The sequence below is a fragment of the Ochotona princeps genome, chromosome X (genome assembly GCF_030435755.1).
Source record: "Ochotona princeps isolate mOchPri1 chromosome X, mOchPri1.hap1, whole genome shotgun sequence".
In the NCBI taxonomy this organism is placed as follows: Eukaryota; Metazoa; Chordata; class Mammalia; order Lagomorpha; family Ochotonidae; genus Ochotona; species Ochotona princeps.
In genome coordinates, this window is record NC_080865.1 from 83,665,232 (window position 1) to 83,693,225 (window position 27,994).

The 27,994-nt window shown below is 40.9% G+C and overlaps 1 protein-coding gene across 2 annotated transcripts in view; it reads left to right on the top strand.

Moving 5' to 3' along the window:
- Positions 1–27,994, top strand: part of GRIA3 (glutamate ionotropic receptor AMPA type subunit 3) — a 304,452-nt gene that overhangs the window by 20,297 nt on the left and 256,161 nt on the right. The gene's annotated exons all lie outside the window — the stretch shown is intronic.

Genomic DNA, 27,994 nt, shown 5'->3' on the forward strand with positions numbered 1-27,994 from the left:
AGGGGGCCCCTAGTTGCTGCAGCATGTGGCCATAAGTGGAAATCAGCAAGATGAAAAGAATAGCAGCCTTGTACACCCAGCCCGTGTGGCCACAACAATGGGGTGGCTGCCTGGCAGCTTGAAAGGAACGCATTTCAGGCAAGTCAGAGTCAGGTCTACTTTAGCCTGTGGGATGTAAACATACAGAAGCCCCTTGCCTAATGTTGGAGGCAGCTGAAAACACAAAATATCATCAGAGAAGGTTCAATGCATTTCTGACTGCTAAGGCAGTGATACGTTATTAAGGGAAACGAGGCTGTTTGGGGATGTTTCATCGCAGAGCTCAGAATCAGAGGACAACGAGATCCTCTGACGGCTTTGGTGACTGAGTCCTGAAAACACACGCAGTCTGAGAATTGTGATTGTGTTTTCCAATTAAGCTGGCAGTGGGGGGAAGAGGAGGGCAGGGAGAGTTGGTATTTCACATTGCATGGCTCCAGCTAAGTAGCTGAAATCTTTGGTTTGTACTGAGAGATGTTGTTCAAGACCTATAAAGGAAGCAGTGTGTTTTGGGGAAAAAAAACCTCTAAATTCCCCCGCCTGGCCCTGCCACTAGGAGCCATGTCTCTCCTGATTAGGCTTCATCTTTTCCCATTTACAACGTAGAGGCATCAGACTAGCTCACCACCACGGTCCTTTCTGGCTTCAACTATTTTTTTTTTTTAAGATTTATTCATTTTTATTTGAGTGGCAAATTTATAGAAAGAAGGAAATGTGGATAGAGAGAGAGAGAGAAAGAAAGGGATTCCACTCTCTGGTCTATTCCACAAATGCCTGCAAAAGCCAAAGCCAGGAGCCAGGAGATTCTGCTGGGTTTCCCACGTGGGTGCAGGGGCCCAAGGTCCGGAGCCATCCTCCAGTGCTATCCCAGGCCATAGGCAGAGAGCTGAATCAAAAGTGGAGTAGCTGGGATACAAACTGGTGCCCATATGGAATGCTGACAGTGCAGGCAGAGGATTAGCTTGCTAAGCTGCTGTACTGGCCCCTGGCTTCAAATTTGTTTAATTAAAATCATATCATGGTGGCTTCTGCACTTTTAGCCTTTGCTTACTCAGAAACTCAAGGCCTCAAGAATGCTCAAAAGATAACCCTGACTCAACCAAGGCATCACACTCAAGTCTCTACCACAAAGGCCCATACTCTGGAATTCCTATTTTCTGACCAGTTCTACCAACATACAAGTCCCTTGTAAGGAATCCAAGCTGGTTAGATATATAGGCTTTTTGTTTTATTCAGCACCATAGGCAGGTTTGAGCTCCAAGTATTAGTGTGAGCTTTAAAGCTAGAGCTGGTCCCGGCACTGTGGTCTAGTGGCTAAATTCCTCGCCTTGAAAAGGCTGGGATCCCATAAGGGCACCAGTTCTAATCCCAGCAGCTCCACTTCCCATCCAGCTTCCTGCTTGTGGCCTGAGAAAGCAGTTGAGGATGGCCCAAAGCCTTGGGACCCTGCATCCACATGGGATACCCAAAAGAGAGTATGGGCTCCTGGCTTCGGATCGGCACAGCTCCAGCTGTTGTAGTCACTTGGGGAGTGAATCATCAGACGGAAGATCTTCCTCTCTATCTCTCCTCCTCTCTGTATATCTGACATATATGTATAAAATAAAGCTAGAGCTAATGTGGGCTAGGATTCTGGTTCTGCCTGCCTCTTGCTAGCTACTCTGGGCTTGTTTCTTCATCTATAGAACGTTGTTCATAGCATCACCTCCCTTACAGAATGAAATGAGAGAAGTCACACCAAACATTCTGCATGATGCCTGGCCCTTAGTAAATGCTGTCACCTGTGGGAGTCCTTCTCCATTCTCCACTAAATAGATGTTAAGCTAAAAGTTAAGACCAATAAATCAATATATATTGAGCTAGTAATCAAGTCCCTAAATTTTCAGCAGTGGCAAATTATTTGGTTTTTAGGGCTGCTGCAGTCCTGAGTAGGGGGTTAAGACAGATCCTATTACTCTACCCATTTTCCAGTTAAAAGTCTGGCTCAGAAAACTTAAAAGTGTCGTTCCCAGTAAGTGGCAGGGGTGGGACCCAAACCGAGGCTAATGCTGTGCTCTTTCCATTCACCACGCTGTCTCCGTTTAACTAGCATTATAAGGCAATGAGTGGTTCCATCTAAGCTAATTTTCCAGATAATTGAAGCACGCATCTTTCAGCAGTGCAAGTGCTATTTTTATTTTAACCATTTGGAAGCAAAACTTTCTACAATGCATCACACACCTTCACGCTTTATTATGCAGAGCATGCAAATCAGCGCACTTTTAATCTTCTTTTTTCATAGCCTTCTATCACTTCTCCCACTGTGACTGACAGTGTCCAATCCTCACTAGATTAGCCAAGGTAGCCTATTAGAAATGGAGTGCTCCCAAAAGAGGACATAGTTTGGAAATGTGACAGCTGCCAGTGATGGAACAGTGTGCAGAATCACCAACTATACAAGGACAGCAGTCTGCTGCTGTTCAGGGTGGGAACAAACAGATTTCAGAGGCCAAACAGCCTCACAGAAAATAACCTGTATGCTAGAATCCAACGTCCAGTAAACACCCCAGAATGATGCATTGACAAGTGAGTCGTGCTCATTCAATTGCACTGGTATACAAGCGGAGAGGGGTGATGGGAGAGGTCCCTCCAAGCCGCCAGCTTTTTTTTCTACCGATCCTGTTTAGAAATGCCTGTGCTGACAATTGAGAAGCAGACTTTAGAACAGTGCTTCAGTGCCTTTGAATTCTCTGCACACAATGCACCCTCTTATTGTCTGCGCTAGGAAGACCATCCCCACCACCCCTGCCTGGGCTTGAGTGGTCTACTGTGTTTCAGACAGCAGAGAGGGCGGTCTCCATTTTAGAAAGATTTCAATCTCCACTGGCTCAAGAGTTGGGATGTCTAAAGAGGTAAATGTTCACTGATCTGGAAAACATATCCCATGTGAGATGCATAGCAAATGACTGTGTGTGTTGAGCTTTTCCCTTGCCTTTTCTCAGCTCCACCTATAATTTCAAAGGGGAAACACACACATACAAAACAAAACACTACCCTACAAGCAAAGCCTTCCAAAGATTGCAGCCTATTGGCCTGCTGCAAGTACTTGGAACTTTTCAAATTCCAATCCGAATGGGCTCTGCTTTGCCTTCTCCATCTCTGTCTCCTCTGACCCAGCAAAGCTTCCCATCTTTCATCCTGTCACTTAGCTAATGGTGTGTGTCCCTGTTGCATACATTCCAGAGTGCCCGGCTTCTTTCACTAGTGGAGTCGTCGGCGAGATGCTCGGCAGATGGCCCACTGCCTGCTGCTCTGGTCCCCTCACTGGAGCAATCTGTTGTTCTAAATCAAAATGTTAATGAAAAATAAAGGAACACAGTGCCAGTATCTGTCTGATTTAAATTAATATAGAGTCATACCTTGAGAGGCAGCTTTTACCAGCATGAGGTTCCCTATACAGGCTACCCATATTGTGTGTGTGTGTGTGCGTGTGCGTGTGCGTGCGTGTGTGTGTGTTTGTGTGTGTGTGTATTCGTGTGTGCGTGTGTGCTTCTGTCTAATTAAAATTAAGCACTTCCATTTGTCTGAGTCTCTTTTGGTACCCTCAACCTGTTCCTTTTAATTAATAGCAAAGACCTAACAAACAGTTGATTTCAGCGTTCCAGGAAATGCCATCTCACCTGGTGGAATATCATTTTGAGAGATATTATATGTGATATGTAATTATAAACATGCTTTGATTAGATTCTGTTCTCAAGACTAAGATGACACATTTACTAAATGCTTCAAGTGCAGCTCTAAGTTAGGCATGTCCTTACTGAAAATCTCTTTCAATCCATTTGTTTCAAAACTGCTGGCAAAATCATTGCTAATTTGCTACTTTATATACAAGGGCCCTTCACTTTCCCTCTACTCAGCACACTGTTCATCTCTACTGCGGCAACAAGACTACTCCCCTCTTTGAGGAAAATGTATGTGTCTGCATGATCGTCTCTGCAGGACACATTTTCAACTTCATCTTAGAGAACACAGTGATACAAACACACCTGGTAGAGGGACAGTCTTTCAATATGTGCAAAACATTCTAGGAACAGAAAGGAATGACAGTTTCAGGCAATCAGAGATGACCACACTTTCAACTGACTTCCATATGACTTTTGCAATGGTCTTCCACTTGATTTCTTTGTAGACACTATTAACAATAGTGTTGAAAATAATAAGAGCTAGCATAGTGCTCCTTACATACAAGGCATCCTTTAAGGGATTTATATTTATTTATTCTTCTAGTCATCATAACTATCTATGAATTAAATCTGTTTCCTAGATGAGAAAGCTGGGGTGTACAGAAGTTAAATCATGCACAACTGGTAAGTGATGGAGCTAGAGATGAATGCAGACCAGTTCGGGGCCTTCTTTTTTTTTTTTTAACTTTACATAATTCTATTTCACACTGTGCTGGAAGGACTATGAATTCCAGTGCCTTTGGAAGAAAGTTATCGTCTTCTTTCAGATACACAGGTTTTCTTTGCTCAAACTACCATGTTAAGTTTCAGCAGGTTTCTGTTTAATGGGGCTTGTTCCTTCATGAATGCATGTGCTATTGACACATCTCACTGCTATGAAGACTGTTATGAAGACCAAGGAGAACCAGGCCTAGCAAGCTTAGCAAGGCAGGAGAAACCTCTGCCTGGGCTTTTTTTTGGGGGGGGGGGCAGGGAGGGCTCTAGTCTGTAGGCCAGTCATTTCTGGGCTGTGCCCTAGTCCACTTAACAGTACTGACAAGGGAAGGCAAAAAGAGGCAAGGCCTACAAAGCCCACAACTGAACCAGTATCTAAAAAAGGGACTCCCCGCTAAGGACACAAGTCATATCACACAGTTGCAGCCTCAACACCTCTCCCTACCTGCTGGCAGCATCATCACACGAACTCGACAACAGTGAAGACCACTATTTCTCCTGCATCTGAAAAGCCAGCTCAAGCAGAAGAGCAAACATGAGACTTGTTCTTCATAACTAAATACATATCTTAGGCCCAGTGATATGCTGGGGTATCGAGTTTAAAAACAAAACAAGCATATAAAAAAATAACTGATGAGAAGGGATTGGGTAAAGAGACAGTATTGTCTTGCTAAACCTCACATTAATGATCTATTTTTATGATATTACAAGGAACTAAATGAAAACACAAGCTATGAAAAGCATGCTATCAAACAGAACCCTGGGTTGGGATCCAGGTATTGAATTCCAGTTCCAGCTCAGTCTCTAACAAACTGTGACATCTCAGGATCCCAGATCCTCTGTGAAATACAAAAGCCTGATGAAGGCTTTGCCAACATTAAATGCTATCTGATTTAGCAACCCCTGCCCTCACTTTTCTTTTTAATTTTTATTTTTGATGATGTTTACACAGTTAATCAGGCTTGGAAGAGTCGAGGATTAGGGAAAAGTGGGTGAGACCATTGTTTCCAAATTTTCTTTTTAATCTTCCTTTATTGGAGGAAGTGAGAAGATGAGGTGAGAAGCTGCACCCAGCCTCCCAAATGCCATCACTTCTTAGTGAGGGATGATTCTCCCCAGAGAAAAAAGGAAACACAAAGGATGATTTGTAATAACCAAATAGTTTAGCTGTGTTTGGGTGTCTCAAAGCAAATCATATCACTGAGTTTGTAGATTTCCTTTTCTTTTTCCTTTTTTTAATTCCTATTTTCCCTTGTATACAGTTCTGTAGGTAAAGGGCTTCTCACCTTTCCTCCCCCCTCTCCCCTCCCCATTGTCCCCTGTTTTTTACAGTAGCAGAGTCCTTCTGTGTAGTCTCGACTCCAACACTCTGCTGTTTACATGGGTCATGACACTGCAGGTATAAGGAATGGTAGAATCTAGTATTTTGTTGTCAAGGTATATTTACCAGTTTTATTGGGGGCCTTCTTTTATTCCAGAGTAGAGCTGCATATTGCGGTTCTTTGTTTCCTGGTACTGTAAGCAAAACCTAAAAGGACAAATGTCATACGTTCTCTCTGGTACAAGACATGTTTCATCCAAAACACAAAGCCAAAACGTATATACATAGATTTCTTTTTGACCTGATTTTCCCAGTTGATACCACCAGGCAACTGAAAACCATCCAAGTCATCACATCACAGAGTATTTGAACCCCTCCAAAGAAAAGGTCCTCAAAATTCACCCTCCCCATCATCCCTCAAGCCTGAGCTCCATTTTTCTCTGAACACAGCTAGCCTAGGCAGTGCGGCCAACATCAACTTTATACATGGGAAGAAAAGGTGCCACTCCCTTGGCTAGATGGCACAGGTGCTGGAATGAAACATCAAGCCCTGACCCCAAATGACTCTTCCCTCCTGCTCCCTGATGCCAGAGCACCTTTAGCAGTTAGCCTAGACTTTCATTCAAAATCCTGGACCCAATGCAGTAGCCTAGTGGCTAAAGCCCTCACCTTGCACATTCCAGGATCCTATATGGGTGCCAGTTCGTGTTTTGGAGGCGCCACTTCTCATCCAGCTCCCTGCTTGTGGCCTGAGAAAGCAATTTTGGACAGCCCAACGCTTTACGATCCTGTACCCATGCGGGAGACCCAAAAGAAGCTCCTGCTTCCTGGCTTCAGATTGGCTCAGCTCTGGCCATTGCGGCCACTTGGGAAGTGAATCATTGGATGAAAGATCTTCCTCTCTGTCTCTCCTCCTCTCTACTTTCCATTGAAAACAAATAAATCTTAAAAAATAGACAAATTCCCTTGAAAGATAACAGCATAGTCTGAATTTATATTACAGTTGTATACGCAGGTTCCATCATGAGAGCAGATTTCCATAAGAGAGGAAGAAATCCACAGGTATTAAAAAGAGTCAATTTCCCAAATTGTTACATAGAGATAATAGTGTCTACCATGCATGGTCTTTAAGAATAAAATGAAATAATGATACAAAGGCATACTTACAATATGATTGACTTAAATACATTTTTAGATCCTAATCTATAATGTTGCCATTGCTTTTGTTGTGTTTGTCCTGAACTCTGCCTCTTGAGCACTTAATGGATTGAATGATGTTGATGTCCAGGTCTGCAGCCACCAATACTATTTTTTTTTTAACTCTCTTAGCCAGCCATGCAGCTAACCGAAGGACCGATTTAGACAACAGCCAGAAGATCAATTGTCAAGCAATAGAAATGCCCATGTTGACCTTAATTGACATTTGAAATCACAGAGATCAGTTCCAGGCACATAATTTGAGAAGAGCCCAGAATTTCAAGACTATCCCAACGTAGCACAGTTAAAAAGAGTTCAGGGTAGATTCCTTAATTAATTAGCCCCAACCACAAATAAAGATGCACAATGGCTTTCTTTTAAATATTTTCCAAAGTATATTTCACATTAAGTAGGGGAAGAATGCCAATGAAGGAAATGTTAAATTCAGTAGGCACTCTAGATTATTTGCTTATATAATGTCAGGTTTGGGACCATGCCTTACTGTGTGTGTGTGTGTGTGTGTGTGTGTGTGTGTGTGTGTGAGAGAGAGAGAGAGAGAGAGAGAGAGAGAGAGAGAGAGAGAGAGAGAGAGAGAGGGAGAGGGAGAGAGAGAGAGAGAGAGAGAGAAAGAGAGACAGGTTTGTTTTTAATTTCTAAATAACTTTTTCTTTCTCAATTTGTTATTAACAGGTAACACTTGTACTTATATGTGGGATGTGGTGTGATACTGTGCACCACTGTGTTGGCCCTGGGAGGTGATATTGTATTGAAGAAGCTAAGGAACTACACAATTTATTATTAAAAATAGGAGAACTTTGGATCAACAGATCCTTTTTTCAAAAATACTCAAAATTTCCCCCCTTTTAAAATCAAATTTCAACCAACTTTTTTCCCATCATCCTCTTTTTAACATCTTTAAATCCTATAATTTGGGAATTGTATAAATTGCCTTCATTTCCTATCCTATTATTTGCTTGAATTCTTGCTAATATAAAGCCATTTTTTCTCTGAGTTTCCCCAAGATCTCTTTCTTGGTAAATTCAAGGGCCACTTCTCAATGGTGCATCTTAATGTTAGTGGAGTAAAACACTGGGTTTATCCACTCTTGTCTCTTTTTTCTTAGCTACTTCTACTTCACTCTCTTAAGTCTTCTCTTATTTTCCACATACTCCCATTTTTCCTGTGACATCAGGAAAGTCACATTTCTTAGGACTTGAGTTTCCTCAGTAAAATGAGGAGTTAAAAGAGATTGACATCTAAGGTCCTTCCATATCATGAACTCTATGGCTCTGAGAGTTCATGTGGTACACCTGAGATGCAGTTTTTTATTTCAAAATGTTATCATGTCCTTAACGTTGAAGGTCTTATGGCTATTACTGTCTACTGTTGTATTCTAATAATTAATATAAGTTGTACAAACTTTGTAAGGCTGGATCTTTGGTGATTCATAAATAATTTACATTTGCTTTCCTAAAAGCATGCAAACTTGAAATACTTAGATACCATACTGTGTCTTCTTTGAAAATAGCTGCAAAGTACATTCTAGAAAAATAAACTGTTGCTAATGCTTTATATTAATCCTCAAAAATGTATATGGATAAAAAATTATTTCAATTAATTTCGATATTTGAAAATTTGGTAACAATCTTTTCATCCGAGTAAATTCATTATGACCAATCATATGAGCCAGAATTAACCAATGTGATCATTAAAGAGACATACATAAAATATTTGACACTGTCATACTGACTTCATCCTTTATCCAGAAATAGACTGTAGTGATTCAATGAACCCTTCTGTGTGTCCACATAACATAACCTGAAGGCACTGACAATGTTCCTACTAATATTTTTTCCTCCACTTACATTTTGCACGTCATACCTGATGTTTTCAAGAGGTGCCTGAAACCCCCAGATGAAAGATTGGCTATCTACATGCTTCAAGCCAACCCCACACATCCTAGAACAAGAAGCTTTTCTTGTCCCAGTCAAAAAGAAGCAACGCGATCTCTGAATCCAAGGTTTCAACAACAAATTGGTAATAAGAAGTCAAAGATAATTTTGAATATGCAATGTAGAAAAGACCTATCTTTGCTAAAGAAGCCAGTCAACAGTGGGGATAAGCAGGCTACATATAAAAGTAGCTGCCATTTGGGTTTGTTGTTGTTGATAGTCATGATGGTAGTGTTATCCATCAAACAATACATGAAGTTAAATGACCTTGCTCACAAAGGAGCTCTCTTGATCCATGGTATATGGATGTCAGTGTCTTGACAAGGCATGGTGTACAATCACTCTGCTCTAAGAGGAGAAATTCAGTGAGTTGCCCAAATTTGTGACAGTGGTTGAATCAACAGGCCCCCAAAACTATTAATTAATACAAAATGAGTGCTAGCTGCTGTTCTTGCTCTCCCCGTCTTCCTTCCTTCCTCTCTCTCTCTCTCTCTCTCTCTCACACACACACAATATGCTACATACTATCTAAGTGATTATCAAAAGCTGCTTGATGGGCTGATTTTTATTATATCGCCTGCTTCTGTTACTGAGAATTGTCAGGGACTAAAGCATTCAAGTGTATAGACTGTGGTATTCAAGCTGAGAGAGAACTACTAAATATGCCAAATTTACCAATTGTTAAGTCATAATAAAATAAAATGTCCTGGCAACTAAAAATATACCAGGCATAAAGTTATCTTTTGGTGATGATTCAGCATTGCCCCAGAAGGAATTTACATCACTAAGTAAAAGGCAGCATATTAGGAATGACAGGACCCTGAAAGTCTGTTACATGCAAAAATCACTAATCCTAAGGCCTCTGAAAAAGAAACAACGCAGATGATTTTCAACAGTCTCATAACTGTTATATGTTTTAAAAGGTTGTATTCTGAGGTTGTTCAAATATCCTTGACATCCTTTGCAAAAATGGAAAGCCCAACTTTATGTTCTTAAAAATAATAATGTGTTATTTCATTTTACAGTTTAGAATGTTAACTTCTCTAGAAATGTCTTCACCTTTGGGTCTTTTAAGGTATTACCTTTCAGAGGTCACTTTTACTATACTGCACAACTCCAGGCTTAAATGGTCAACAAAATATCAATTTATTCATCAAGAGCAGCAAGTAGGGTGGTGCCAGAGCAAAACTGTTGTTGTTGAGTACCAAGAATTATATTTAGGTTTCTGGAACAAATTAATAATTTACTGATAACTTTTTATAAAAGCAAGAAATCATGCCTACCATTTCATCCAAAGCAACAGCATTTGTCCTGCTAGTTTGGGGCATTTCCGTAGTATCAAGGAGAAAATGATGGATAATTATATCTGCTGAGTGCTTTTATATGCATTTGGTCATTTACGTCCATGCAATAACTCGGACATAGTCACTATTGTTAGTGCCATCTTACAAACAACAACACTAAAGCCTAAAGAGTTGGTAGTATCTGGGATCTTTTGCTCAGACAAAATAACTTGGATGTAAAGTTGCACAGATTATTTCCTATGGAGAGGCGTTAATATTTAGTCAGCATCTACCATGTGCTATGAACTAGGCCAAGTGCTTTACGTAAGTTGCCTCATACAATATTCCCATTAGCTTCATGAGGCACTTACTTTTAATCATATTCAACAGATGAAGGGAAGGGATTATAAAGAAGTTGCAAAAAACTTCTCAAGTCCATGCTACTGATGAATACAGAGCTGAGCATTTGCATACCTAAGTTTGACCCTAAGGTTCATGTTCATTTCATTATAAAGTGAAAAGAAAGCAAAAGGGAGGAAATAGAATTTGATAATGAAGTCCATATTCTCAATCACCAACTCATTGCCAGAAATTAACTCCTGTATACTAAGCTTTTTATCCTGTGGAACACAAGATTCCAGCATTCTGATCACTTTTTGAATAGGGACAGGTTGAAACCCTTCTCCAGAATTTTTTTTCAAACAATAAAGAAAAAATAGACAGTGAAAGCAAGATGATCCAAACTTGTCAACATACAGAAGGGCAGCTCCCTTTGCAATAATGAATTACTTCTTCAATATAATTCCAGCTTAGAAATCTCCAGCTTAGGACAAGAAGCCAGTCCCTCTATGCCTAGGGACCTCAATGCTTTATCAGGATCCCCAGAGATACTTCATTCAACATTTCTCATCAAAACATATCTATTAAAAACTGCAGCTTCCCAAGCCCAACCTCTGAGAGCAGTACTATAGAATTGGTGTCTCAGAAAGCACTCCAGATCAGTTCTGTCACTCAGCAAAGGTTGAGAAGCTCTGCCTGCACGCAGTGCCAAGACTCTCAAGCCTAGTATTCTAAGTGCTCAGACACAGATAATCTGAATTTGTTTCTACCCTGCAAGAGACAGAAAAGGCTCCATTGAGGTGATTAATATTTACAAGCTACTTAACCTATGCTATTCAGATTCTTCAACATCACTCCCTTGAAAACAAAGGGCAAAGGTCAGTTGACTTTTCTCATATCTGTTCACTAAAGCAGACATAGGATCTGCAACATTGGCCCTGCAAAAGACTTCAGCAGCCCCCTCTTAGCCCTTGACAATCTGTATAGAAGGTTCAATGTTCTTCAAAGAACACTCAGCAGTACAGACTTTAGCCTCATTAAGACTGATCTCATGTCAATTTAACCCCAAATAATGACGCTGAACTACAACTGCTTTCTCACAATTGAGATCAAGTTTAATACAAAGAATAATAATCTCCATAATAAATGGTAATTAGCTGAGTACTTACTGTGTACTCATAGTAGATGAAATACTCCCCAAATAAAGAGGAACAATATCAATTACTTTCTCTTAACTGAGAATTACCAGAACTTATTTGATCACACACATCTTATATGAGGGAAACCTGACATACACTTTGAGAATATGCTGCTAGACACCTATGTTCCCCAGAGTATTGGTGGCATCAAAAGGCAAGCCCAAGTTCCCTATCCCCTACCTATCCATTCAAGTCGGGGCTTCAGAAATCTGCATTCTTAGGTCACTCTCAATACACTGCTCAAAGCTATACCAGAAAAAAATCAGTGCTTGTCCCAAAGATGACAATTGAAGTTAGTTGCAACAACTTCATATAGTATTGGCAAGACAATCAAACCTCAGGCGCAACACAATAGTCTAGTGGGTAAATCCACGTCTTGTACATGCTGGGATCCCTTATGAGCGGTAGTTCATGTCCCTGCTGTTCCACTTCCCATCCAGTTCCCTTCTGGTAGCCTGGGAAAGCAGTAAACAATGGCCTAAAGCCCTGGAACCCCACACCCGTGTAGGAGACCCAGAAGAAGCTCCTGGTTCCTGGCTTTGGATCGGGCTCAGCCCAACCCATTGCAACCAGTTGAGGAGCGGACCAGCAGTCAGAAGATCTTTGTCTCTCCTTCTCTCTAAAAATCTGACTTTCCAATAACAAATAAATAAATAAATCTTAAAAAGACAGAAAGAAAATCAACCTCCCAAGTCTGTATATGGAGACTTCCAGATGACACCATTTTGACATTTGATATTTAATCATCTAACCCATCCAGGAAACTAAGCTGCTTCAAAAGGTGCCCTTACACTGTTGGGGTAAACAAATAGTGCTTCAAACAAGTGCAGCTAAATGTTTCTCCCAATTCTGCTGCCCTGTCAGGACAGTAAGAGAACACAGGTAGGCAGATCAAAGCCACTTTACCCTTCCCTTTCCCCATCTGTAACATAACAACAATTATCTCTACCCCAGGGAGCCACTGTGGGAACAAAATGAGGTACAACACACAAAGCTTCTGCTACAAACACAAGCTTAAAAAATGTCTGTTTCCTTTCCCCGTTTTCCTCTGCCCTCCTTCCTTGATGCAGGGGCACAGGGAGTCTTGCTGTTGGTTGCTACTCTCTCAGAAATTAATTTCCTTTAATGGAACCCCATGTATGTGAGGCAAGCTCAGGGACAAGACACTAAAACAGCCATTCAGTTCAGCTTACTAGGAGCTCACAGGTACTGGGGTATATAGAGATGAAAAGACAAATCCTACCATCAAGTTGCTCATGGCAGAGTGATGAAAATACCAAATATACCTAGTGTGGCAGAAAATGGGAACTCTATTGGAAGCTATAGAGATGGATGCAGTTGGTCACAGAGGCAAACGAAGCTAATGCAAACTGCTTGTGGCTAAGTTATATCAGAGTCCAAGGACACCCAGTGTCATCTTTATCTAACCAGAAAAACGAAGTGCTGACCTAACCCAGAGTTGCAGTTTCAGGGCTCGGTTCCAGCAGCCAGCGCAAAGCCAGTCCCAGGCATTGTGCTTTGTGCCCTCGCTGTAATGCACATAGGACAAAGTCCCTAAACAGTGGTGACCCTGGCCTCTGAAAGCAAAATCACTGATGCAGGCAAACCACTAGAAATGAACATAATTTAAAAATCAGAATCAAGAAAACAGATAAATGCTACATTCACTAACATCATTCTCTCCTCAGAATCCTGTTCATTTTTTTTCTCTAAGATGGAAAAAGCTTAGATGAGACTAAAGTAAGTGAGCCTCAAGTCCCCACATGCCCTTACCTAAGGAACTGATCAAGAAAGTTGGGGATTTTCACCCTTATTATTGTTTAGATAATTGATTTTGTCAGGATTGCATGACAACTGGTAGTCGGACTAACTGGAATATGGCTTTCTTAACATTTCTTTCTTCTTTTATCTATCTTTGTGCTATGCTTTGCTGTGCTGTGCTTGGTATGGTGGGAAAGGGGGGGAGAGAGAGAAAGAGTAAGAGAGGGAGAGCACACACTTAGATTCCAGTAATGTTGACATGAGAACATTTTCTATCAATGCTCTCATTTGGGTCTTAAGTTACTTTGGTCAGTGGGAGAACCTCAAAAAAGCTTCTGTGGTGCCTCCTCCATTTCCACCTGCTCCCGTATCTAACAAGGCTTATAGCAATGTGCAAGGTTAACACTAATCAGAGAGAGAGGAGAAGAGGGCAATGGTCGAGAGGCAGACCTAGAGGATGAAGTACACGCTCGGGTAGCAACCTCTGAAACTCCCGTGTAAGCCTGTGCCGAGATTCTACTGCCACCACTGAGATAAGGCATACCACAGTTCCAGGAGGGGCTAGGTATAACTCAGGTATTGTTTCTAAATAGGAAAAAGAGTGGTGGGGGAAGGGATTATACTAACCAAAGCTTTGGGTGCTCTGTTCCCTGATTTTCTTTCAGAAATTTTTTGTAGGATGAGACCACATAGCAACAAAATCTCAACTGTCTTAATACAAACTGTGAAAACCACCTCAAAACCTAAGTGGGGTTTATAGCTCTAGTCTAGTCATAGCTGCTCAGCCTAGAATCCACTGGACAACTGTATCCATTGCTAACATCCAACTCCTCAAATAGCCTTTCAATGTGAACTAGCTGCGGCTGCTGCTAAAGGGTGAAAGGTGCTGACGGGACCATGGACATTTCTGCAATGCCTTTTTTCCCCCTGCAGAACAAATAGTGTTTAGATCTTGCAAAGCCAACAAAACCACAGCATAGGTCAGGTGCAAACTCCCCCTCAACAGAGACCTCCCTGAGCCAGCAAAGTCAAGGCCGTGAGCTTCAGGCCCTCAGAAGGTCACTGGAGAGGACAGTGAGTCTGCAGGATGAGTCAGGAGAATTGAGAAAGCCCAGCCAGTCCCCAGAGCCAGGCCTCTCATAAGGCAGCCAAGGAAAAAGCTGTAAGAACCTGGAACACCCTGATAATGGAAGCAAGGATGGAAGAAAGACTCAACAGAGACAAGCTACTTGCTCTCAGCATCAGCAAAAGGAGAAAGCAAACCAGCAAACTGACTTTATCCTTGACATGTCCTTAGCCCACTTTCAATACCCTATTCCTTCCCAAAGCACCCAAGATGCCCACAATGGTGCCAGCTGATCGGACATTTCCTCCTGCCTCAGGTTATGCGGGCTTACTTTTCCCAAACTTCTCCCCCATCAGGCTTCCGTACTGCCAGGCAGTGTCTTGTTTCCTCAGCTCCATCTGCCCTGTCTTGTCATTTCATGATAACTCATCTGGACCAATGCACCAGTATACAAGTTCGTGTGGCCCCCACTAGGGTCACATATTGACAATAAAACACCTGTCTCTTAGCAACTAAGTACGTTGACTCCAAAGAATATGTATAGTGAGGGGATTTCCAATGAAGGGGATATCTGAGACAGAGAGATCATGGAAGACTTCACATTCAAATTAATGTGCAGAAATACCTCCCCATCTCCTTGTGTAACTATAAGCCAGCCCAACAGACAGCCACCTGGTCAAAAACCTAAAACCAAATTAGAGCCCAGGGCAACCAGATGCCTTCTTAATATGAGCCCCAAGATACAAGAACTTCATTTGATCTATTTCTAACAGATTGCAAACTACTAATTTGTGACAGGGGAAGGCATATACAGGAGTTAAGAGAATTGGCCATGTTATCAAATTGTGAGGAAGAAATGTTTAAACCGTTCCATAGCATGACCAAAATTGCCCACTTTAAAAAAGTTTTAGAAACCTTACAGCACTTCCAAGGTGCTAAAGCAGAGTGTATAACTGGGAAGGCCTGCCCATAGCATCTGCTTGTGTGCCTGGCACGTGGGAATGAGTTGGGGAGGCAAGGCTTTGCTGGAAAGAAGAAGGAAATGATTGGCAGGAGAGGCTCTTTGTAAGATGACTGAGGATGAGATAAACTATTTGAGGCTGCAGACTCCTGAGGATACTGCTAGACGTGTGATGGGTCAGATTTCCTAATGTACAGTTCTCAGGGACAGCTGAATTCTCACAATGAAAACATTTAGTCAGAGTTCTGAGTTCCGATCTAACAAAGCATCTAGCGATTCCAAATGGACATAACTGTAGCTTAATGAGACTTCTCAGGACCAAGCATGCTGTGATCTCAGCATACTTGTGCAAGTGGACTTACCTGAGCAGACTCAGCAAAAGGACCAAGCATACTTTTGGTTTCCTTCTCCTTATTGATAGCTGAGGCTCCCCACACCTGTATCACTGAGATCCATTTCTCCTCGACACCTAACGGCTCCCATGACTTTCCTCAGTACAGGTTGCTCATGATGCCTCCACAGTTTCCAAGCTTTTGTCTCCCTGTTCCCTTATATCACAAGATTCCTCAATCCCTTCTCTGAGCACCCAGGGCTTTGCAAAGAGACAGGATTAAAGCTATCATGGTGGAAAATGAGTTGTGTTCCTGAATGAGTTTGTAATGATGGCATTTTAGGCTTGTAGTAAATTAGTTGGGATGGCACTTCTGGATAACAGAACTGTCTCATACATCTGTCACACGGTGGAAATGGCTGCCTACATTTCTCTAAACTTAGGAGGGAGGACAAGCCTTGATGGAAGCAACCAACTTACAAAGCTCATTCACAAATGACCTACTAGAGTGGTCCAGAATCCATTCACAGTCAACTGCCTATCTAAGAAGACTGGATATTTCCCTATGCTTTATGCTTTGGCTTGTTCACTTCTGTCATTCTCTACTGAGTATACTTGAAGAAGACAGTTGCTAAATTGATACATTTTTCCTATGTCATCTAAAAATTGTCTTTGTGATGTTTTTAAATGACTCTGCTCCTCATCCCCATCCCTCATTACCTTTCAGAGCTTAAGAAATATACCCCTTTTACCCAACAATTGCAAAACTGAAAAGATGTGTATATGGAAAGGCTCAAAACCATGGACACACCTCATTGATTCAATGGAAAATGAAAAGCATTTGAAATGGTCTGATCCATGCATTCAATAAATAAACACAGGGCTGATCTTTGGTCATACTGACTAGAAAGATGAACCTTTTTCTGTGGGTAAATAATCACTATCCCTTCCTCTGGCTTCCTCCATTCCTTTGCTGAGATTCCCCAGGAGTTCACAAGATCTGGCAACTAGCAGGATAGTGTCTGTCATGTCCAGGCACGTGTTCCAGGGCCACAGCTGGAGCCAATGTGGATTTGTTGTTTCCTATGCCTTTCTGCATGAATATTATCCACACTATCAAAGCTACTGAATAGCAGGTATTGGTTGTGGCTCTGCTTGTGGACCCAAATCACTTTGCTTAAAGCATTACAGAGATACTAAGGCTTACATTAGTTCACTCAGCCCCATGTGTTCCCATGAAGCAGAACATCCACGACCTTCAAAGGATGGACAACGTGAGCCCTATTTCCAAAATAGCATTTGGCAGACAGCCTAGACTCAAATGAGCACACAGCAGACACAGGCTGTGGGCACAACGGGCCAGCCCCCTGTCACATCACCTCAGGGGATCCTCAGCCCCAGGGGACTCAACAGAAAATCCTTTACATTTGAAAAGCAGAAATTATCTAGTCCACCTGAGCACCCTGGGAGCTGGTCTGTATTCTTAGCCTCCTGCTTCAAGTGCTGCCTTTAGAACAAAAGTCTGTTCAAGGTCATAGGATGACGCAGCTACAGTGTACCAAGTGAAAAGACAGGGATAGGGGAAACAAGCCTCAGCAGGGTTAACTTCAGTTGCTTCAGCCTATGAGAAAAGCCTGGCCGAAGTATTCATTTTCTTCATACACACATTGCTGGAAGAATTGCTTTGGGAGGTAATGAACACAGGTAAGGAAGAGTGATGATAGGGGGCTGTTTCTATGATGGGCAGTCCTGGAGATCCAAACCTGTGGTAGCCTTGTGTTGTAGGTAACTAATACACCGAGTTTCTCCTTGCTGTCTTTGTTTCTCAAGAAAAACTCACTCATCCTGGTGCAGGTAAAAGCTCGCTCTTTCTCCCAATGCACCTTACTGTGGCTTATGGTCGGTGCCACAGTAGTAAAAATGAATTCCCATTGCAGCAAAGGAAAGCAGAAAAAGCCATATGCATAAATGCAAAAGAACTGCGTTCCACTCTCTACTAACTCTTGCTAACATTGAGACACATTGTCTCACTTCATTTTCCTAATTTATTAAGAATGAAGCCACGACCAGCCACATGAGTCAGCATAATGACCTCCAAACAAGGCGGACACTGTCGCTGTCTTCAGACAAGCTCCAGGGAGGCCTGGAAATCAGCACTGATCAAGCACCTATTATGGAACATCACTTCCACATGCACCGTTTTCATGAGGCCTCAAAATAATTCCATGAGTTAGACACCAGCTTTTTCCATACAAAATGGCAATAAAATAAATCAGTGGGTTCAAATGTCAGTGTGATTTATATGTATAGATTTCAAAATTGTTCACACAAGAATAACCTTATTTGTGATTCCATTTCTCATGAAATTCTTTGAAACACCCTCGTATTTTAGAAATCAGTTGGTTTGATGCTAAAGAAACAGAAGCTCACAGGTGCACACACACATGCAAATGCAACAAACAAATCAAAATGACAAAGTCAACTAGCATCAACTTCAATATAACACAAAGCTGGAAGTAAACAATGTGATTCCTTCCATATTTCATATCACAGAAGCATAATAACAGTTTGTAGAAATGTGGAGAGAATTCAGAGTAAGGATTGTCACTAGGGAAGGAATGCAGTGGTGCTTAACAGGCAGTCAGTAAATCCAAATAACTGCCCAAGTTCAACCGACATACTACATGGAGGCAGAAACAGATGTTTCTATGGAACCTGAAGTAGCAGCACTGTGGGACCTTCCGTGAGGCCATACAGATTGTCTGAAGGAAGATACTGAGTGGAAATCCCAGTGGAAATGCAAGGGCAGACAAAGAAAGGGAGACTGGTATGTCTAAATGTAAGAAGGCAAACACACACCAGTGAGACTATCCAGAGCACTCTAGACCTGTGGTTTCCTCCCTGCTCAGCGACAGGCAACTACTGTAGCTGAACCCTGTTCCTTACAGCCTTGACCAAAAGAGAGATGAGACTCCTGAGGGAGAGGGGAGAGAGACAGGATCCTTGTCAACGTTTTTATCCTCGTCTGAAAAAGAAAACGGAGCTCAGAGAGTTGTTTTCCTAGGCACCAAGCTAATAATAGGGGAAACTGATTTTCAAGCCAAAGCACAAAGACTCTTTAAAAAAAGTCATGAAAAATGCTTATTATGAAAAAAAAGTATGAATTTCAAAAAATTGCACCAAAATAAACTTTGTAAATTCCATTTTTTTCCATGAACTCTTTGAAATACCCTCATATTTGCCCCATACCCTTGTCTTTAAAAACAATAAACAACACTCACTTCCTCAAGTCAAATGCCTTACCTCTGAAACGGTGCTGAACCCTTCAGTGACAATGAGACGCTGCTCCTGGCCCTTTCTCACCCCAACTTTATAGCTTTCAGGATGTTTTCCCTCCTCTGACCACACATGACTAAATTCTGCAAAAATTTGTACAAGCGATAAACATCACTGATGCATTGCTCTGTGCTGGTAGGTTGTGGGACCCAGAGACAGAGATGTTCCCCATTAACACAGTTAAGCAACTTTTCCAGGGGATTGAACTCTCCCATGGCCTTATCCCATCTCCCTCTTTTTTTCTCAGCATCCCAGGCCCAGAGACACTTGAATGCCAAGACCTGTCTGAGCTGTTTTATGCAAATATCCCCCATAGCATCCAACACAGGACTTAACACATAGCAGACACTCAAAATGCTTGCTAATTGAATGAAAGCCATGTGCATCCCACACTGTGTGCAACGGTGAGGATACTGTCAATATCTTTGTGTTATCAAATCAATGAGAAATCTTATCAGGGATCATACATACAAAAGACAATAAATTGGATGAAGATAATGATCCACTTCTATTAACAAAACTGTCACTAATCTAAGATCATCTATCAGAAGAACTTGCAGAAAACATCTCCCCTCCTTAAGCCTCAGTTTCCCCACTCAAAAATAACGGGCTGGAGTTGTATCAGCGGTTCTCAAGCCTGACTTTGTAATACAATCACTTGGGGGGTGCTTTCAAAGCTAGCCCAGGGTTTCTGATTTAATTGGTATGAGGTAAGGCCTGAGCATCACTATTTGTTTAAAAGCTCCCCAGTGAGCCTGATATGCTGCCAGGAGTGATAACCAGTAGGATAGATGATCCCTGAGGTCTCTTCTTACTTTGAAAATCAATATGCTGACTCCAGCTCCGTCCCTCGTGATATCAGGGCTGCCCTGCCTGTTATCCACTTTCCTCTCTAACGCTGCACACCACGCGATCTATCAATTGAGTGGCTCAATAGTCTCACATCTTGTTTCACCCCATTTACCTATTGACTTAAAACTACTCTGTGTACTCTTGGGGTACCTAAGCGCTGCTATGGAGAGCTAGGTTTGTATTTCAGAATCCAAGAGATACATGCAGAGCAAGCTCCCCCCATTCCTTTGTTCCATATCCCAAATGTTCTCAACTTCCCCGGGCCAAAGGAAGGAGGTTGAAACTCAATCTGCATCCCCGATGCAGGTGAGAAGGACCCAAGTGCTTGAGTCATCACTGTTGCTTCCCAAGGTCCACATCAGCTGGAAGCTGTGATCATGAGTGGTACCAGCTCTGACCCCAAGTACTACAATATAGAAAAGAGGCACCTTCAAAAACATTGTAGCATTGTTTGCTTCAAGAAGGTTTTTGATGTTTTCCTTTCTTCAGTGAAACATTGGTCATTCAGTAACATGATATTTAACTCCATGGTATTGCTAATTTTCCATTTTTCTCTCTGTTGTTAATTTTTGTTTTATGGCTTTTCCTTTAAGGGGATGTATAATAACTGCAATAGATACTATCATATGTGGATGTGAAGATACAATACAGCATGCATCTCTACTTCCAAATCAAAGATGGACTCCCAATGAAACTGTTCCATTTCTTGACAATAGGATGCTGGACTCTCTGCCATTGTCTGTAATTACAATGTCAGGATATACTTACATAGCGGAATAATGGACTTATGACTGCTTAAGAAGGACTATACTATTGTAGTAATATAGGGGAAATCAGTGGAGTGGGGGGGATGAAAAATGGAGAGGGGCAGAAATGAAATCCCAGAGACTATGGAACTATTTCATTAGATAGATAGGTAGATAGACAGATAGATAGATAGATAGATAAATCAGTTTAAACTGTTAGGCCCAAAACCTGTCCTAAGATATGCTTTTAAAGGCCATATGGGTCATTCTATGACCAAAGAAGCCACCTTAATACCAGAAGGCATCCCCAAAGCACTAGCTGGTCTGCTCTGACTCTGCACTGGGGAAGGCCAGCAAGCATGTCTGAGCAGGCCAGCATGCCCTGCTGTTCTGGAAGGAGTACATAAGCACAGTGCACAACTTTCCGTTTCACTGACTCTTTCATGGCACTGAGCCTGCCCCTTCTACTCAGCTCTTTGTCAAGAATGTCCTTGACACTTAAGGAATTGATTTGTTCTTCCCTTGCTTTAAATAATAAGCCAACAGTTACGCAGGAGTTTTATAACATATTGATTTAACATACAAACCACATTATGGTCCTTGAATGTTGCAGCCAGAACCAATGCCTCATCAGCCAGAAACACCAATATAGTGATAGCTTAGGTTTTCTTAACCTGTCAAAACATTCCTGAGCTCTGGGCTTGCTGAAAAGCAGACATGCCAAGGATTTAAAAATATCAAATTAAAATATTCTGGGCTATTTTCAAAAAGGCATGAGTCTTTGTAACCACTAGCATTGTGAAGAGTGTGAGCATGATCCAGGGAATAGAGTCCCTCAAGGTCATAAGATGGCCTTATTCTAGAAGCACTCTAGTAAACATGTGCCTGATTTGTGTGCAGATTAAAAGGAAGGGAAATGAGGCAGGATAACAGTGGAAGGGAGTGTAGGGATCTGAATGAAAATGTCCATACTACCAAGAGTCTAAAAAACAAAATTGAAAATTAGGGTCTGGCATGGCTTTCAGTGATATACAGTTTAGGGGTGAGAAAGTACAGAGAGGCTTTGTTATAGTCACTTGGTCAAATTTCCAAAAGTACAAGAGCTCATTCATCCTTTCATTGCCAAATGCCTTCTCTATGCATTAAAAAAAAAAAGATTCACTCATTCATTCATTCATTCATTCATTCATTTGAAAAAGCCGGGTTACAGGGAGAGGGAGAGAATCTTCCATCTGCTAGTTCACTCCTAAAATGATCACTACAGCTAGGACTGGGGCAGGCCAACGCTTCATCCAGGTCTCCCACGTGAGTGCAGGGGCACAGGTACTTGGGTCATCTTCATTGCTTTCTCAGGCACGTTAGTATCGAACTGGATTGGACACTAACTAGCATCATAATCACTGGCTTAACCTGCTTGAGCCGATGCCAGCCCACCCATTCATTATACAAATTATCTGCCATATTTACCACTCTGCTGAAACTGCCCTCTCCAGAGAGCGATAAGCAAGCTATGTGGTCAGTTCTCAACCCTTGTTCTGCTTGATAATTCTATGACCCTTAACACTGTTGACATCTTCTCCTTCTTTGAATTTTGTGAGACAATCTCTTTCCAGATTCTCGTCCCATTTCTCTACCTTTACTTTCAGTTAGTTTCTTGAACTAGTCTTCCATTCCATTAAATGATGGACTTTTTGGGCCTGGTGCCGTAGCCTAGTGGCTGAAGTCCTCACTTTGCATGTGCTGGGATCCCATATGCATACCAGTTCATGTCCTGCCTGCTCCACTTCCCAACCAGCTCCCTGCTTGTGGCCTGGGAAGGCAATAAAGCATGGCCTAAAGCCTTGGGACTCTGCACCCATGTGGGAGACCTGGAAGAAGTTCCCAGTTCCTGGCTTTGGATCAGCTCAGCTCCGGCCGTTATGGCCACTTGGGGGATTAAACCAGTGGATGGAAAATCTTTCTCTCTGTCTCTTCTCCTCTCTGTATGTCTGCTTTACAATAAAAATAAATAGACCTTTTTTTAATGATAGACATTTTATTGACCCATTTATTACTTCTACAAATGCTTACAAGCTATGGCTTAAAATCTTGATCTCTTCTTCCAATCATTCTTGCAAGCACTTAAACTCTTACTCAGTTCTCTTCTGGACATCTTCACCCATCCTGTTATCACTCCTTAAATGTATCATGCTAACTAATAGCTAAGTGATTGGCTTCCCACTATTTCTTATAGCTAGAAGAATGCTCCCTCCATCCCATTTCCAAATCATATTGTTAAAATGTCACCTTGTCCAATTAAAATGTCACCACCTGTTTAAAATCTCCAGGCATAATTAACAGTTGTCTCCTGTGAACATTGAACTTTCTATAGGCTGTGCTCATAACTCTAGCACTCATTCACATTGTTGTTATAATTAAGTGTGTGAGAGCACTTCAAGAGCTGGGATGCAGCTTCGCTCTTCGTGCTTACTTCTTCAGCTTCTTAACTCACATACGCCTAGAGTACGAGCTCTAATGCTTACTAGAAACATGATCTTAGGCAACTACTGTCCCCAAGCCTGTTTAAGAACAACAGTGTCTGGGGAGAATGAGATCATACATATAAAACATTTACACTGCCTGACACATAAACACTCAACAAATGTTAGCTATGACCATTTATTTGTGTGTAGTCTTGTGGAGAGCAAGTGCTCATTAAAATGTTGCTGAATAAATTAGCCTTAGTAGGGACAACCTAAGAAGCCTTGATAGGTAAACAGTGTCTTCCTTTGTTAAATCTTGGGATCTCTGTCAAAGGCACAAAAATTGAGTTTTTAACTGAATTTCTTTCTCTATAGTCAAATCACTACAGTATCATTTACGGTAACCAAAAGCATAATGTATGCACCTATTACAGCTTCATTCCCAGTAAATATATCTTTGAAGTATACCTTTAAAACTTCTTTTCCCAGATAAACGATAAGGCTTTCTTTCTACTTCAACATTTTACAAAGAGGATGATTTAATTAGTGTGAGAATTATTTAATACAGCAAGCAATAACGTTTAAGATATAATGGTAATTGAGCCCAGCATGCTTGAAAATACCATTCTCTGAGTCAGGTTCCGTAACATGTGTTAACGTTGGGGACCATGGAGGTTTAATTCATTTTAAATTCCTTTACCAATAAAAATTTAAATTAGTGAAATTTCTGATTTTTGCCCCCTTTCACCTATAAACCTTCTTAATCTCTTGACCTTTAACTTAGTCATAAAATCCTGAAAGATTATCTTTCATATTCAACCTACAGTAATCTGTTTAATATCCCTTGGTAAGTAATATCCTTTTAGAAAAAGCCAAAATCTGGTACGCTTGAAACAAAGACTCTATTATTTGAAAAAAGACAAATATTCTATTGTCTTTCCTATTCCTGGGTCCTGTAAAAAGCCTAAAAAAACACATGTCAAGTCCATCAAGTCCAGCATGTGTGGAAAGCACACATTTGGAAAGTTCTCATTAGCATTGTCATTAAAAATAATATAACAACAATTTAATAAGTTTAAAAATGAGTAGGCTTACATTTTAAAAATTCAGTGTTCACATACACCCAGAATCATATATATTTTTCTTATGTCTACATTTTCTCAAACCTTGTTTCTGAAACATTCCCAGCTATGCTAAGATTTTAAGAACTTCAAAGAAACTAATTCTAAACCTATAAGGTTTCTAATGATTTCTAATTTTCAAAGGAAGAAATTCTAAAACCACAGAGGGTAGGTATAATTACCAAATCTACAAAAATTTCACAAGATGGGTATTGGGAAATCAGCTGATGAGTTGATCTTTTATGTTGATCTGATGATCAGTCATGCCCAGTAATGGGTAAAGACAAGGCCAACACTTTTTATTTCAATTTGGACTCTGAAGAAACACAATGAGGAGAGATAGGTATTCCCTAATCGTAATAACTTCAATCTTCATGATATTAGAAAATAAGAATGAAAATATGAAGAACATTGAAAAATTCCATTGAGATCTAGAAAAGACAACATCATGTGCAAATAGTCACTATTGCACATAGTTTATCACGCCTACTCATGAAAACAGAAACGAGCTGGGATTTTGGAGTGGACTGAAGAATGTTTATCTGTGATTTTTAACTTCCTGTGTCCTGGACCCCTCCACTAAAACACTTAGGGAAATATTTGCTTTAGATAATTTTTTTGTAAATTCATGAAAATTAGATGCTGTTATTAATGAAAGTTTAGACTTAGGGCCTTTGTTCTTTTGGTTTTCAAATTTATCATTGTTTTCTGCACCTTGTGAAACACACACATAATTTTTATCCCACTTTACTCTCTAAAGTAAACAACTTAATTCTGGATTGCATAGATTATTTTTGACCCATGTAATGTGTTCAAGGCTTGCCTCCCTTATATCATGAGTTCTTTGACATTTTATATCTAGTACTTCATTTCTGTCTGCTGTTGTCATTTTCATGTACACTATGAGTTACTTGAAGCAATGACATGATTTTTTCATCTTTGTGTCCATAGGACTTACTGCAGTATTTGATGCAGAAATAGTTAATAAAGTGCAGAATGAATCAATGGAAAAATTAGTGGATAGATAAAAAGACAGCCTCCTAGAAATGCTGACTAGTTAATGAATGCATTTCAGAGCATTAAACAAGAATTCTGAGCAGCAAATATTGATACATCAGTCAGCAATTACTTATGTAATTATAATTACTTACCTTCTTTCTGCCAGACAGATATTTCTTAGTGTAAGAGAAAAAGAGCCAATAGAGTACAGGCCTAATATTGAAAATCAACAATGTGTGAATCACAAAGTAGGATATAATTGCTCAGTGGCCTTTTTGTATCTATGTGTAGCATAAGTAAATATCTTTACCGCATGAAGTGAAACAATTTGGAATTCAGCATATTGCCATTCTTAAGGATTCTCTTATCAACTTGAACTGAATGGTTCAGCTAATAACATGTGTAGTTAATTCTATAGTGCCTTCCTTGTTCTGTCATCATCTTTCAGCCAATGAGAATATAGCTTAAAGACATTCTGGGTTCTGGTGAAGTCATCGAAGCCACCTGGCCAGTGGCTAACAGGTAAAGATCTACGGTGTGAGGATGAAGTTGTAGTTCAGGTTGTTTGTCCCTTGTTAAGCCTTTGTTTCCAATTCAGAGACTGAAGCTTGGCAGTTTGTGTTGGTATCCCTCTAGTACCTCTTGGGAAAATTTTTACTTCAGCAACAACAATGGGCAGCCAAAAGGAACAACGGAAATCACTATGTTACCATTGGCTTGGCACCCCAACCTTCTCAGCCTCTCAGCAGCCAACCCTATGGATCTGCCCTCTGCTTGTCAATGAAAGAATATACAGGATATGGAGGAGCTATTTTGTGGAACCAATTCAGTTGTTCCTTTTAAATACACCCTCTATCAAATACGGTGAGCCAGGACCTAGAGACCACAGACAGCTGCGTTGCTTAAAAAGGGAGAAGACATTGTGGGAAATTGTATCATGGCACATGTACTGAATTGCAGGGTGTCCGGGAGGGCATCAAAAGTCCAAGGGAATAACTCCAACCCATAACTTGAAGCATTTTCAGGCTGGTGGTAAGCCCAAGGCAAGATGATGGGTCCAATGATATGACACCAAGATTTTGTAGGTTGGGAATTTGGAGAGTGTTTTCATGGAAGCATTTGGTATGCAAGCCAAAAATGAGCATTTTCATGGAAAAACTTCATAATACTGTTACGTACACTGCCTGGACTCAATGATGCCTGCTAGTATTCAAGATCTATTCAAAAGCAGATGTCAGCATCTGAGGTTTTATGAGAATGCCTCACCATGTCCAACATCATTTACTGTTATCCATCACCCCTTGGCAGTCAGGCAAGCACATACAAGATATATCTAATCCAAAAGCACAAACCAGGCAATTGTCCTGGCAGGGCTGGGAAAGTATGGGTGGCTTCTTGGGTTGCCAGAAACCTGGGATGGAGGGAAGTTAGGGTTGCCAGGGAAGGAGGCAAGTTCATTCCAGAGGTTAGTAAAACCATTGTTTAATTATGTGACACATATTACAAAACAGAGCACATGCTTTTTAAAGCCTGATGGACTCTGGCAACATTCTCATTTAATTCCAAAGGAAAAAATGTCTCTTGTTGTGGGTGAAGTGATGGATACACTGTGTTCAACTTAGAACACTGTCCATCTCTATGTTGTGTAATATGAATCTGCAGTGGAAAAATATGAGAGCTGGAAGATTCCTTACAGAGACCAACTTCTTTCTGCTGATGCAGAAATTGAGGCCCATGGATCTATCCAAAGTTCCACTGCTATGACTAAACTCAGTTTGTCTAACTCCCTGAAGGAATGCATTTTCAACATTATTGCTCTCTCTTTATAACATGTTCATTGTGCTGATAAGAAAACCCTAGAAGACCATGAGACAACTTCTAAAGCATCACAAATTCCACTTCATTTGCTTCTCTGCACATTTTTTTTTTAGAAAAACTCTCCACTAAACAAAACGAATCAGAGTAGCCTAGTCCCTTCTCTTGACAGATACTTTATCATATTAAGAAATAGAGTGTTCTCATTCCCTCAGCATCCCTCTCCTGGATTACTTAGGGAATCCATGTCCCTGTTCAAGAATAAATAAATAAATAGATAAATAACCTGGGAGTAAAAGAGCCCAACTTTCAGAATGAGGACTTTTGTGGTATCCTATTTCCTCTTGCTATTTCCTCTGTAATATTAATAGCAAGGTGGACATTTTTTTTTTTCTGTAACTGCTGATAGATCACAGAGGTCCCCAGTCTGTGCTGCTCCACTGGAGAAAATGCAGGGGGAAGGGAGAATGGGTTTAATAAGATGAATCATTTATACTTTAGCAGAAAGATCATACTTTGGTACTTAAAGGGCCCTGAGTTGAGATAGCATTTGTAGGACTTTAACATGGTGTCTGGCAAAGCTCCTCAAATGGCATTCACCATCATGAAGCAAAAATGTGTTCCACAAGGACTAAAGATGCAAGGGGATTTGAATCAATAGTTGGATGCTGACGGAGATGTGGAGATGCTGAAATATAGGAGTATTTGCTAAATGCAAGAATTCAAAGAGTGGGTCGGAATCAGAATAAAAGAAATTCCTATTCCTATAGTTAAGGAT